Genomic DNA, 14,844 nt, shown 5'->3' with positions numbered 1-14,844 from the left:
ATGATTTGTTTAAAAATCTCTGCATCAGAAAAGGCAGTAATCATGTCAGGTAGGGTGTTTCCATGATGTACAATGCTCGTTAGTTGTTTCTCTGCCTCAAGTGGTCTGGCAGGGATTGGAAAACTCTCAAATATGAGTGTGTCCTCTTCATCTTGTTTGATGCCAAAATGAGGACCAAAGGTGATTTCAGGATCACTAGAAATGTCTAGTGATCGCTTTGTGTCGTCCAAAACAATAATGACATCTATGTTGTCATCATTTTCACTCGAGACAAGATTCAACAGTTTTTCAGTTTTTCTAAAAGCCCTTTTTATCATTTTGATGTGGGCTTTTTACTTCTACAATAATTTAAAATGGTAATTCGGTCTCCGTAGGACGGGATTTATTTTTGAAGAGTGGCATCATCCATGAGACTAATGACTGTCAATCTACAAAGAGGAAATAAAAGAAAAAACAACTTTGTGCCAGCAATAACTATTGTCAACCTTTGTACTTCGTTCGATAGATATAGACTATTTAGCCATTTCGCAGACCAAATCAGTCCTGTTCATAATACAAAACATTCATTCGTTTTAAGAATATTAACCCTTATAAAGCCAACCTTTTTGCCAGGATGGTACTTCACAAAAAAAAAAAACAGAACCTTATATATTCCCTGTTTACCCGAAAGTTTACAACCTTCACATACGTATAACCCTTAAAACTGTTCTTAACTTTTTATAGCTTATTGTTACTTTGGCATCACCGAAGCACAAATAGCCAAAATATCTCTTTAAATAGTCAAGTCAAAACATTTCTCAACTGGTATGGTCATGCAAAAGCATACACTTGCATTTTAGGCGCACAAGTAAACGTTTTACAGTCCTCACAATAGTTAAAACATTGATTTCAAAAGTCAGTGCTATGGATTTTAAAACCTATATAATAGAATATGCGATTACATTGTGTAGGCCCTATTGGCTGTGGAATCATACATTGTGGTTAATATGGCTTTTAATGGAGACATATTTGCCATAAAAGCATAAAAGACTGTCCGTTTTTAAGATATATGTGTTGTTGCAGACATCTATAGAGGCTGCTGAGGTTGAATTTCTAAATTTCTAAAAATAAAAAACACCTCACAGCCTTAGCAAATAGTATATCACATGCATTTACAAAGCAACAATGCTAAACACTTAACCTAGAACTAGTGTACTAGTAGGAAAATGGAAAATGCAGATCTAAATTACCAGGAAAGCTTTATATGCAGAGAATACGGTTCTGTTATTATCAAGGTTAATATCCTTCTGATTGTCAGTGAGGCAACAGTAAACATGATGTTTGTGATTTTGATATATAAAATGAGATGCTCAGTGTAGCTGATGCTCAAAGTACACTTTTTTATTGTTTTGTATTTTTGAAGTGCCTAATATACGCCTGAACATTGTTTTATTTTGTCAAAATGATAAATTATCTTGCCAGAAGTCATGTGACCTCAAGCTCCGGATGTTACACTGTGCTTTTGAAAGAATAAAATTGAGCTAAATAGTGGAGCAGATAAGTGAAACAATCGTTCAAATAGTGATACAAGCACCAAACTTGGTACAAATACTCCTTAGATATTACTCTTTTGAAAAAGTACTTGAAATTCAAGGTGGCCACCCATTTTCCAAGATGGCCACTTGTGAATGGGGACATTTGACATATAAACTCACCACTTTGATCAATTTGGATGATCTTGGTGTCTAAAAGTATAGGGAATTTGAACTTTTCCTAACCCTCACACTTGCAGCTACATAGTCTTGTGCAGGTAAGACCATATCGGTAGCATTTGCACCTTCCATGGCATTCTGAATGGCATCCACACTTGGCAACTCTCTGCGATGGGTGGAAGTGTTGTCCAGAAGACCTTCCATGTATCTCCACTCTTTGTCCATCCCCAGTCAGCAGGACTCTGTGTCTCTGGTTTCCACAGTATTGTCTGACTCCGTATGCAGCCTGCTTGATAGGCAGCACGCTTGACATGCTGAAGTAGTGCTGCACGAGTTGGAGGAATGGCTTCATAAGGCCTCTGTTTCCAAGCAAACATTTCCAGTCTGGCATCATCTACACATGCAACTGTACTGGACCGGTCATACATTGTCACCACAAACTTCTCGAGGACCTCCAGATCATCATCACCTACTGTTGGTGGGTACTGACTTAGCTTGGCAAAGACATCAGATGCCTCAACACACACATCCCAGGTTTGCCATGCAGACTTTTTCCCTTTGCTGCGGAAGCCTGAAACAACATTGCAACCAGTGAAGGCATGAAAGAAGAGTATTCCTTTGCTTTTTTCCAGTCCGATAGAGGTGTAAAGGTCATGTATAAGAAACCACCTCAGGTTGCATCCTTGGCCAAAGGACACCCACAACTGCAGCAAACCAATCCGTTGAAGGAGAGGCAGAACACTGATTGCTATGATGACGTCATCTGTGTCACTGGCCTTAACCATCAGGACCATGCTCCCCTCCTCCACTGCATGCCTGGCATGTAAAAAGATGCATGTCTGCTTCCTCGTGACTACATGGTGCTATCCCATCCAAGCTGATTGTGTCGTTGCAGGCAACTTCTTCATCTTTGGTCATGATGAACAAGTTGGGTGTAGACATATGTGCAATCTTGTCAGCCAGGAACCTGAACAGCTCAGTTTTGTTATCACTGTCTCGTAGGAAGTTCCGCCAGTTTGAGGGGATTTTGCCCTTGCTTGTTACTCTGCGTTTTACCCCACGTCCACGCTTTGACCTGGTTTCAGCCTTGAGACTTGATGACTGATAGACATCAAACACGATGTCTGTTCTCTTGTACTTGGGGGAGCACATCCAACATGGCATAGTCTTCAAAAGTCTTTGAAGTTCGTGGTGGCAGGGTGTTCACCAGTGCTGAACCATCAAAGATGATTGCATCAGCCTTTGGTTCCACATCAGGTATTGTAAGAATGGCTGCAAGCTGGGAATTCTGACTGGAGTAAAGCTTCTCGCCATCACTCAAGGCAGCAGGGAACTGCTGATTTTCATGGCGAAAGAACTCGTGGACATCACATTGTCAAGACTTTTATTATTTTATCATTATTTCTAGCTCTGAATAATTTATTTAAGGGTTTTGTGCCTCTTCTTTTTATTTGGAAAGTCTGTGTGGCTTCCGGTGTATCCATGACGGCAGTTGTAAACAGGTTTTGACAGAAGCACACGGCCCATTGGTAAGCTGCAGCTAGCTGGGAAAAAGCCTGCTAATGATGTGTAGCTTGTAAATATGATGTGTTGATGTTTGCCGCACTGTTGGGCAGTCTTGAGAGAGTGTTATTTAGCGCTCGCGGTTAGCGTTCGGTTAGCGCCACTAGCTCGCGTTGGCATTGCTGCTAGCTCTGGTTAGCATACTAGGCTGACTCTATTAGCATTCCAGGCTAGCGCTGAGCTAGGTCTTGCTAGCATTAAGATATTAATGTAAGCTGCTAATGTTGGCCAAGAGACTGTTTAAGCTTTTGGGTCCGCTGTGTTTACTGCAAGACATCTCCTTAATTCATAAGAAGACATTTGATTGATTATATATTTGTCATGTCTGAGCTAGTAGCCCTATCTTTGTCTGTGTAAACAGCGCCATCTAGTGGCCATTCAAGAGATGTGTTCTGCCCAGGGTTGTCATGGTTACGCCATTTTGAGTTCAGATTAGTTGGAGAAAACCACACGTCGTGAAAGGAAGACATTTTACTCTGCTTTGTTACCACAAGTGTCTCTTTCCATACTTACCTGTTCTGAATGTCCAAGAAACCATCATCTGTAAGTAATAATGTACTTTATGTTAGTTAGATGGTTAATAGAAAAACGTTTTAGGAAATATTTACTTTAGCTTCATGTAAATGCCTTGACAGGTTAGCTACTGTACATTCATCTTCTCAGTTAGCAGCTACACGCTAGATTTATATATCGAAGTTTGTATTTTGTACATGTTTAAGACATATATTTAGAATTGTATTTCCTGTATTACAGTTTCACAAAGCAAATCTGATTGCTGGATGGAAGTAAAACACTGGAGACTGCACATCTTTGGTTCCGACTTTTATTCAGTATTCAGACCTGTTTAGCTATCTGCTGAGTTGTAAAGTCACTTATAACGGGGGCAGAATAGTGAAAAGACGGACCACCTGTGGACACTCAGACGACCTTGCTACGGTGAAAAAGAAAACTACAGCTACTTTCTTCTCATCATCAAGTAAGATCTACACAATCACACAGTAATGGAAATGCAAAAGAACACTGAAACAAAATCAGTAGGATCACGTTCAGTTAGGTCAAGTAATTCATCAGTCAACATGGCGGCGGCCAAGGCAAGAGCTAGAGCAGAGTCAGAGCGTACGCGTGCACGCTTTGCCCAGAGAGAAATGGAAATTAATATGGAGAAAGCACGTATGGAGGGCACTCTAACTGCTTTAAATCATGAAAAAGAAGCAGCAGCTGCTATGGCTGAAGCCAGAGTGTATGAAGAGGCTGCTGAGTCTATGCATGAAGGCGTTCTGAGTGAAAAACAGAGTTTAGCCCCAGACACAGACCCAGCACAGCGTACTAGAGAGTTCCTTGAACGCCATTCTCATCCATCACCTCCAACACCTCCACCCCCAACAGAGAGAGGAGATTATTTAGATTGCCCTGACCTGCCTATACACGTTGATGCCAACACAAACGTACCTTATTACATCCCACCTCAGAACAAACTGTTCTTCCCGTCCGATGCTGCAAGGCAGCAGCCAGTCAACCAACTCCAGCCTTCACATCAGCACTTACCATACTCACCCTCTGATGGTACAAGGCAGCAGCCTGCCAACATAAATCAGCCTTTAGCGCACGTGAAAAACGAGCATAGCCCACTGCCAAATAGCCCATCTGGGTTTACGCCTCTGCCACAACGCTCAGCCTACACCATCCCACAACCGTCCTTCAATGGAGAAGAGGCCATGAGCGACATAGCCAGATTTCTCGCACGGCGTGACCTCGTTCATGGTGGTCTCACAAAGTTTGACGATCGCCCAGAGAATTACTGGGCGTGGAAATCCTCCTTTGATAATGGAAAGCAAGGACTGTTTCTAACGGCGAGCGAAGAGCTTGACCTGTTAATCAGGTGGCTCGGCCCCACTTCCTCTGAATATGTGAAGAGGTTGAGGGCTGTACACATCAAATATCCAGATTCGGGATTGAAGATGTCCTGGGAACGTCTAGAAGAAGTATACGGTGCTCCTGAAGTCATCGAAAAGGCTCTCCTTGACAGGATAGAATCATTTCCAAAAATTACAAAGCAAGATCCCCTAAAACTACGTGAACTGGGAGATTTACTGCGAGAAGTCCTCTCAGCTAAATTAGAAGGATACTTGACTGGCCTCTCTTACTTAGATACGTCAAGAGGCGTCAATCCTATCGTCGAAAAATTGCCACCTCACTTACAAGAAAGATGGATCAATCAAGGCACACAATATAAAAGAAATCACCAAGTTTCATTTCCACCTTTTTCATTTTTCACGAACTTTGTGTGCACAGAAGCTCAAACACGAAACGACCCCAGCTTCAACTTCAGTGTTGGCACAGGCCAGATAAAATCTGACGCTGTCTGGAAGAAACCACCACCCAGAAAGTTTACTGTTTCAGCTCACAAGACTGGAGTCGCCTCAGCAGCTGATTATCCGTCCGCTGTAGGTCCTTCCGACCCTCCTGCTGACGTGAACAAGCAGTGTCTCCTACACAAGAACAAGCCTCACCCACTGCCACGATGTTGAGGATTCAGGGCAAAGCCTCTGCAGGAGAGAAAGACCTTCCTCAAAGACAACAGGGTTTGCTATCGCTGTTGCTCCTCTACTACGCACCTAGCTAAAGACTGCAAGGCCGTAGTCAAATGTAATGAATGCGAGAGCGACAGGCATGCAACTGTGCTCCACCCAGGACCACCTCCCTGGCGGCAGGAGACCCCTTCAGGCGAGCATGGCGGGGAGCAAGACGCTCAACCCACCTCTGAAGTCGTAGCAAAGTGCACAGAAATATGTGGTGCTGGAGTAGGCCCGAGGTCTTGCTCAAAGTTCTGTTTAATTAAAGTATACCCTCCTGGCCAACCAGAACATGGCATCAAGACGTATGTTGTTCTAGACGAACAAAGTAATCGGTCCCTTGCAAAGAGTGAGTTTTTCGACCACTTCAAAGTGAAAGGTGAAGGACACCCCTACACACTCCGCACCTGCGCTGGTGTAACTGAGACAGTTGGAAGACGTGCCACAGGATTTCAAGCGCAGTCACTAGACGGCAAGACACAGATTCCTGTTCCAACACTCATAGAATGCAATTACATACCTGATGATCGTTCTGAGATACCCTCTCCTGAGGCCGCCAGCTTCTTTCCTCACCTGAAGTCATTAGAACGTGACCTTCCAGCTGTTGACCCTGAGGCCAAGATTCTTTTGCTGTTAGGAAGAGACGTCCTCTGTGCTCACAAGGTTCGAGAGCAGCGCAACGGCCCCAACAACGCTCCTTATGCCCAACACCTTGACTTCGGCTGGGTGATAGTTGGAGACATCTGCCTGGGTTCTGCGCATAAGCCTGCAACCATCAGTACCTTTCGAACGAGCATTCTCATGAATGGACGTCCAAGTCTCTGCATGCCATGCCCAAATCAAATACAAGTCACAGAGAAGATTAGCGCTAAGCCCCATTCTGTCTCACTTCAAAGCACACACAGACACTTTGAAAATTCAAGCACAGAGCACGAGTTTGACAATGACATCTTCCAGCGGACACAAAATGATGACGGACTTGCGCTTTCCATAGAAGACAGAATGTTCTTAGAGCTAATGGACAGAGAGATGTTCGTCGACAGCTCAAACAGTTTGTCAGCACCTCTCCCATTTCGCCCATCTCGCCAGCGGCTTCCCAACAACAGAGAGCAGGCAATGACACGCTTCAAGTCTCTTAGTCGGACCCTGGAAAGAAAGCCACAGATGCGCGAGCACTTCATCTCATTCATGCAGGGAGTTTTTGACCGATGCCATGCAGAACTGGCTCAGCCTGTAAAGGAAAACGAGGAGGTGTGGTACTTGCCTATGTTTGGTGTATACCACCCTCGTAAACCAGGCCAAATACGCGTTGTTTTTCATTCCAGCGCCCAACACAGAGGTGTTTCATTGAACCAAACATTTCTTACCGGGCCTGACCTGAACAACAGCCTACTAGGTGTGCTAATACGCTTCAGACAGGAAGCAGTTGCGATTACGGCCGACGTGGAACAGATGTTTCATAGCTTTCTCGTCAGAGAAGACCATCGCAACTTCCTCCGATTTCTCTGGCATGCAGACAACGACTTGTCCAAGCCCATGGTGGAATACAGGATGCGAGTCCACGTGTTCGGGAACAGTCCGTCACCTGCTGTCGCAATCTATGGACTCCATCGAGCAGCCCAAGATGGTGCGGCGGAGTTTGGGATGGATGCCAGAGGTTTTGTCGACCACAACTTTTAGGTCGATGATGGCCTAAAGTCGCTACCGACGGTAGCTGAAGCCGTGGATCTGTTGAAAAGGACACAAGGAATGCTTGCAAACTTCAACTTAAGGTTGCACAAAGTTGCATCAAACAACCAGGCAGTGATGAATGCCTTTCCTGCCACAGATCACGCAAAGAACTTAAAAGACCTGGATCTAGAGGCAGACACCCCCACGATCCAGAGAAGTCTAGGACTGAGTTGGGACCTCACGAATGACGTCATTACTTACAGCATATCCATGGAAGACAAGCCCTATACACGCAGAGGCGTGTTGTCAACTGTGAACAGTATATTCGACCCACTTGGCATTCTTGCTCCAGTCACTCTGCAAGGCAAGTGTCTGCTTCGTGAACTGACCGCAGACTCTACCGATTGGGACGCTGCCTTACCTGCAGAAAGAGAGGCGGAGTGGACTTTATGGAAAAGCTCTCTGCAAGGTGTCGTGGAGTTCAAGATACCTCGGACATACTGCCCAGCTTCGCTTGCCTCAGCACAAAGACTCGAGCGTCATGTCTTTTCCGATGCCTCCACTATAGCTATAGCAGCAGTGGCCTACCTGAAGGTTTTGGACTCTAGTGGCACATGCCACATCAGCACTGGAGTTAGGAGCAGCAGTCTTGGCAGTTGAGATAGCAGAGTTCATCGTTAGTGAAATGGATGTCACCCTACAAGCCATCTCACCTCAAGCCGCTTTGAAAGGTTTTCAACGTGGAGGTCTCTCACTCGTGCCATTGGGCTTCTCATTCACATTGTGGATACTTGCACAGTTCCAGCCGATCAACGGAATGAGTGCCGCGGCTGGCACCACTGCACAAGGCCTCAGGAAAACCTTGCCAAGGCTAGAAAGGTTGTTGTTAAAGCAGTGCAAGAAGACGTCTACGAAGATGAGATTCAGTGCCTATCTTCAGGGAAAGAAGTTCCTCGTGCAAGTGCGTTGAGGAAGCTGGACCCAACACTAGACCCTGAGGGCCTCTTGAGAGTAGGCGGTAGACTTACCCATGCTCTCATGGAGAACGATGAAAGGCACCCTATCATCATACCAGGGAAAAGTCATGTCGCCGTCTTGCTTGTGAGACACTTCCACGAACGTGTCAAACATCAGGGCCGTATGTTCACGGAAGGTTCGATCAGGAGTGCCGGGTACTGGATCATCGGCGCAAAAAGGTGCATCAACAAGGTCATCCGCAAATGCATCACCTGCCAGAAGCTTCGAGGGAAGGCCACTGAGCAGAAGATGGCTGACCTCCCTCCAGATCGCTTAAGCATGGAAGCACCATTTACTCACGTTGGGCTTGATGTTTTCGGGCCATGGATGGTTATCACAAGAAAGACGCGCAGCGGCTCAGCAAACTCCAAGCGATGGGTCGTCATATTCACCTGTCTCAGCATTCGCGCAGTACACTTTGAGCTTATTGAATCATTTGAAAGTTCAAGCTTTATCAATGCACTGCGACGCTTTTTTGCCTTGAGAGGTTCAGCGAAGCAAATCCGTTCAGACTGTGGGACAAATTTTGTGGGCGCCTGCAGAGAGTTGAACATGCTGTCTGAAGAGTCTAGCGTGAAGAGTTTCCTGACAGACGAAGGATGTCGCTGGATGTTCAACCCTCCACATGATTCACACATGGGAGGGGCTTGGGAGAAACTCATCGGGGTGGCCAGACGGATTTTGGATTCTATGCTACTTCAATCATCCTCTCAACTCACGCATGAAGTGCTATCAACATTCCTGGCTGAAGTGTCAGCCATCATGAACTCTAGACCAATCGCCCCAATATCTAATGACCCAGACTCACCTGCCCTTTTGACTCCAGCCTCGCTACTGACGCTGAAGCTCGGTGGTCTGTCTCCTCCGCCTGGGACCTTCGACGCAAAGTCCTGTCGCCAAAGTTGGAAGCAGGTGCAACACCTCGCCAATGCCTTTTGGGAATGATGGAGGCGGGAATACCTCGTCACGCTTCAGACCCGTCGAAAATGGCAAGAGAACAAGCCAAACATGAAGGAAGGGGACGTAATTCTCATGAAAGACAGCCAGGCAAACAGAAATGAGTGGCCTCTTGGAATCGTCACCAAGGCCATCCAAAGCAGCGATGGCAAAGTCAGGAAAGTCGAGCTGAAGATCTCGAAACATGGAAACATCAGGACTTTCTTGAGGCCCATCTCTGAAGTCATCCTCCTCATGTCTTCCGAGCAGTAAATTGGAGTGTTCAGTTATGCATAATGTGTTTGATTATGAGTTATTAATAGTGGTATTTAGTAATACCAGACGGGAGTGTCATGTCTGAGCTAGTAGCCCTATCTTTGTCTGTGTAAACAGCGCCATCTAGTGGCCATTCAAGAGATGTGTTCTGCCCAGGGTTGTCATGGTTACGCCATTTTGAGTTCAGATTAGTTGGAGAAAACCACACGTCGTGAAAGGAAGACATTTTACTCTGCTTTGTTACCACAAGTGTCTCTTTCCATACTTACCTGTTCTGAATGTCCAAGAAACCATCATCTGTAAGTAATAATGTACTTTATGTTAGTTAGATGGTTAATAGAAAAACGTTTTAGGAAATATTTACTTTAGCTTCATGTAAATGCCTTGACAGGTTAGCTACTGTACATCAGCAAATCTGATTGCTGGATGGAAGTAAAACACTGGAGACTGCACATCTTTGGTTCCGACTTTTATTCAGTATTCAGACCTGTTTAGCTATCTGCTGAGTTGTAAAGTCACTTATAACGGGGGCAGAATAATATTAAAGAGTCAATGTTTTGTTTATTGTAAAAAGTGAAATAATTATTTATAAGTTACAATTTCATTACTATTATTATATGTAAGTTGTTGCATTTGGTTTAATCATTTCAGGTTTATGACCTGTGGTCCCCTGTGGTCGATTTGTAATAAAAATAAAAGAAGACCGAGGATAAAACACGAGGGCTGAAGTTAAAAAATGCGAACACACATTCTCTGCTCTGGAATGAGATGAACAGCTTGGAGAAGAGCTTGCAGTCCTCCTTCAGCACTTTATGCTTTGAAGCATCAGCAGAAGCTGGTTCCTGTCCGAAGAAGTGCACCCTGTTTTTCTTGATTGGGTCATAGAAGGTGGCCAATTCCTCATTTTGCAGGCCCTCCATGAACTGCTGGAAACAAGTTCTGCCCCTGTCATAATGTGTGCTGAGAAGTGCAGCTACACTGGGATGAGCGATATCCTTGGTGTCTAGTGACAACAGATCCCCACTCTCTTCCTGGAAAAGATTGCCCAGCTCCTTCAAAACTTGGGTCAGCTTCTTTACTTTCTCAAGGAAAACCCTCTGGCTTGTGGTGTCTCATTGTGGTTGCTAGTTTGTTCTGCAACTTACTTGGCTTCAGATGCTGCCTCGTACTGTGCATCCAGGTGGCAGACTTGAGGACCAGCTATCATCCATCTCCTCAGTGCTGAGGGATCTTCAGTTATACCAACTGCTCCCCCGTCAGCTTTGATAACAGCATTTGACTGCATAGATTGGCTGGTAGGCAGTCAAGGCAGGTATCTGACCTGGATTCAGGAAAGGTACACTCTCTTTGACTTTGTCCATGACATGTCTGATGGTAGCAACCGAGTGGGCTGGGTCTCGCAAGAGAGGTAGCAGTGATGTTATGCTAACCTCTGCTTCAGGGCTTCTGTTCTTGGAAGCATTGTGGGCTGGCCAGGTCATGTTCACTGCCCCATCTGTCTCTTCAGTTGCACTGACTTTTTCCAGCCACTCGTACGCCATTGCCAGTTGTGGTCCTAACAGAGTGGTGTCTGGATCTGTCTGCACAGGACGGCTATGGGGAGGAGAAGGCTTCTTTTTGGTGAAGAAGGCTGGGCGTATATTGGTGAAGGAGTCAGGCAGTTCTAGAACTGTCTTCACCTTCTCCTCTCCAAGTCTCACAGGTTCACGGTATTCACCCTGGTTGTCTTTGGTTGGATGTTGGAAAGCTGAGATGCTGGTGCCATAAAAAGAGGTTGTTGCAGTTGTTGCAGTGGGGTTGTGGTCAATGTTGTCCATGGCTGTTGTGGTGAACAACCCTCTCCTCAGAACTTGTGGGCAGACCACCCCATCCTCTCTATACTTGTTGACCGTTGCATCTCCAAGCTGCGCAGATATTTCCAGCACTATGCCATATGAAATGCTAAGGCCATGTTCATGAAGCATTGTCATCAGCATCCTCTTCCTAGTCTTGGCATATATTGACATTCCCATGTAGATGGGGAATGGAGTTTCCAGATCTTTGGAATGCCTGTGAATTGATGCTCCTTCCTTGTGTCTTGTGTAGCAGTTATACTGCAGGAGCTGTACAATTGCACGGTCTGACTTGGAGGCACCAAATCTCAGTTGTGATTTAATGTCAGCCCCGTGTTCAATCATGCCTACAAATTGAAGAAGGCTGGGTGGAATGGCATCCTCAATAAATCCCTCATGGAAGGTTCCATCAAAGGAAAACTTTTGGTCCAGTATGTGTATCTTCAAGATCTTGGCTGCTTTGGCAAGTGTCATAGGATCACTATAGTTAGAGGCTTGTGACAGGGCAAAGCCTACATCGTTTTGGAAAGCCAGCAGGACATCTCTTCCCTTCTTGTGAGCTTCCAGCTCAGGTATTTCAGCCAACAGTGTGTCCTTAAGTCTGGTGGCGTTAACATCCGGTTTCTCCATACCCAGCTGTTCTAGACGCTGTTTGTACAGGTTGACCATATCTGCAAGTCTGAATATTGCAGGTCCCTCGGAACTGGCTCTGCTCACTCTTTTCAACATTTCTCAGGTAGGCTCTCTCTCTGTTGTACAGGGATGTCAAACATGCAGCATGATACTTGAGCTCCTGTGCTATGACATCTCCACCACTGAGTACTTTCAGGAATCTTCCATCATTTAGAGTTTTAGCACAGTCATTGAGTCTTTTGTTAAGCTTCATGGTCATGGCATGTCTCAGTTCTGATGCTGGCTCTTTTTGTTCACAATGGAAGCACTCAGACTCCAGACCCTCATGGCTGGTTCATCATTTATTTTGCCCTTCTTCTGATTGAGCACTTTGAGGTCCAAGCCTTCTCTTTCTTGCCCTGTCCAGTTTGGTTTTCTTGAAAAGGTATCGGCAGCTCTGGTGGTACTGTGCCATGTTCCTCCTCAGCGTTTCTTCTATTCCACCACCCTCATCCAGTCTGGTTGGATCCAGAAAAATGAGCATCTCATTGAGGGCATGGAACAGGGGGATATTGGTCGCAATCATGGTGTAGCCCTCTTGTTCAGATGCATAACGTTTAGGTGGGGATTTTAGATCCTCATTATCTTTGTCCTCTTGGCAAATACAACATTTGCCCCAGTCAGTTTTCCATTTAGATGATCCTGGTAATGTTTGGTAATGAATGAATTAATGCAGTAAGGCTGAGGGTTTATCCTTTTACCACCTTTACCACAGTATGATAAACACATTCAGGTATGGGATACAACTAGGTTCAGACATAAATCCTACACCTAGCCCTATCGTTGATCCAGTGCCATTTATTTCCCGTGCGATCTGTACACCTTCTGGGTGATTACATGCAAAGTCATATAAAGCCCCGTCACCCTTGGCTCAGCTATCCCGCGCTGGCACATCATGTCTATTCAGGTGCGGCTATCTAACTACATATAACTAATATCTAGCTACTAGCTAACTGTTGTGAGGCTTGAATAAGATAGCATTTGGGACACTAAACTATACTATTACCACTACTATTAGTTACAGTAAAGCTTGTTTAGCCGACACTGAACCCCATGCTGAGTTTCACAGCAGTGTGATGTCATCCACTCTTTTCTGACTCTCTCACTGGGGGTGCATCCAATTCAGTTCTCATTCCTGGGATATGTTCCACATCAATCAGCTGTGGGTGCTGTCTTCATGCCCAATGTGTTAGAGTCTGAAATGCTTAATCACACACAGACACCCTCACATGGTTTAGCCCGTGAGCCAACATAGTGGATTATTTTTATCTAAGGCCCGAATAAGGTAAAAGTAAGCTATTGAGAGGTTTAAGGGTCCCAGATTTGGATTCTACATGGTAAAAAATGTATATATTGATGTCAGAATCGTCGATATTGGCCAGGTCTGTGCATATTTATCACTGCTTATGGCGGCCATCTTGAATTTCAAATGGCCCGCGTACTTTGTGAAATGAGTAATGTCTAAGGAGTATAGCCAATTTTGGTGCTTGTATCACCATTTGAACGATTCCTCTTAAAATATGATGTTATCTGTGGCAATAAAAAGTGTCAGCTGAAGTAATAAGTTATTACTAGTGCTGTCAAAGTTAACGCGTGCATTTTGGCGATTAATTTTAAACATTTAATGCATTAAAAAAATGTAACGCAATTAACGTGGTTTTGTTTACTTCCGGTGGCGACTGACCAATAATCTTTGGTCACGTGCGCGGGCAAACCGCGCAAACATCTAGCCTAACTAAAGGAGAGTCTATGGCGGAAAGATGGATAAGGACGGACTTTTAGGGGGAAAGTTTCATTTTAAAAAGTTGCCCGACGGCTCGATGGAAAAAACCAAGGCAATTTGCACAGTTTGCAAAGCCGAATTTAATTGCTTCAGAAGTAACACGTCTTTAGCGTAGGGCCAGTCTACACTACAGGAGTGTGGCACTCGTGGGCAAATAACGAAACCTGTAAGTGAAAAGTTAACCAATTCCTTGGTTACTTGGATAGTTAAAAACTGCCGCCGAGTTAGCACAGTAGAGGATGATGGATTGAGAGAAGTAATTTGTGTTGCATCGGGAGATACTTCTCATAATTTACCCTCGAGAGGAACCATCGTGTCAAGAATACACACGTTGTATGAGGATGAGAAGGCAAAGCGGACGAATATGCTTGAGCAAGCAAAGCACATCGCTGTCACAGATGACCACTGGACGTCTGTCAACAACGATAATTATTTGGGCGTCACAGCGCATTTCATTGATCAAGACTGGACTCTGCAGTCGTTTGCACTTACTGTGAGCAAAGAACGGTCACAGTCTCACTTAAAGACAGTGGATTTGAAAGTGTTCTGGCCAAATGTCGCAAGATTGTCGGGCACTTTAAGCATAGTCCATCTAACGCTCAGGAATTAAACGAACAGCAAGTTGCACACGGACTTAAGCAAGAATCACTTGCTCAGGACTTTGCATTAAGATGGAATTCTACGCTGGAGATGGTAAAGAGGATGCAGAGAAACAAATCTTCACTGACCACTACCCTGGCGCAGCAAAAGAGCAAGGTTGCCATGTTGACTGACCAGGAGCTTGCCAAACTGCAAAAGCTGGAGGAACTACTTGAACTTTGCAGGTAAGT

Source organism: Eleginops maclovinus, chromosome 22, assembly GCF_036324505.1.
Source record: "Eleginops maclovinus isolate JMC-PN-2008 ecotype Puerto Natales chromosome 22, JC_Emac_rtc_rv5, whole genome shotgun sequence".
Lineage (NCBI taxonomy): Eukaryota > Metazoa > Chordata > Actinopteri > Perciformes > Eleginopidae > Eleginops > Eleginops maclovinus.
This window is presented reverse-complemented; position numbering follows the sequence as displayed.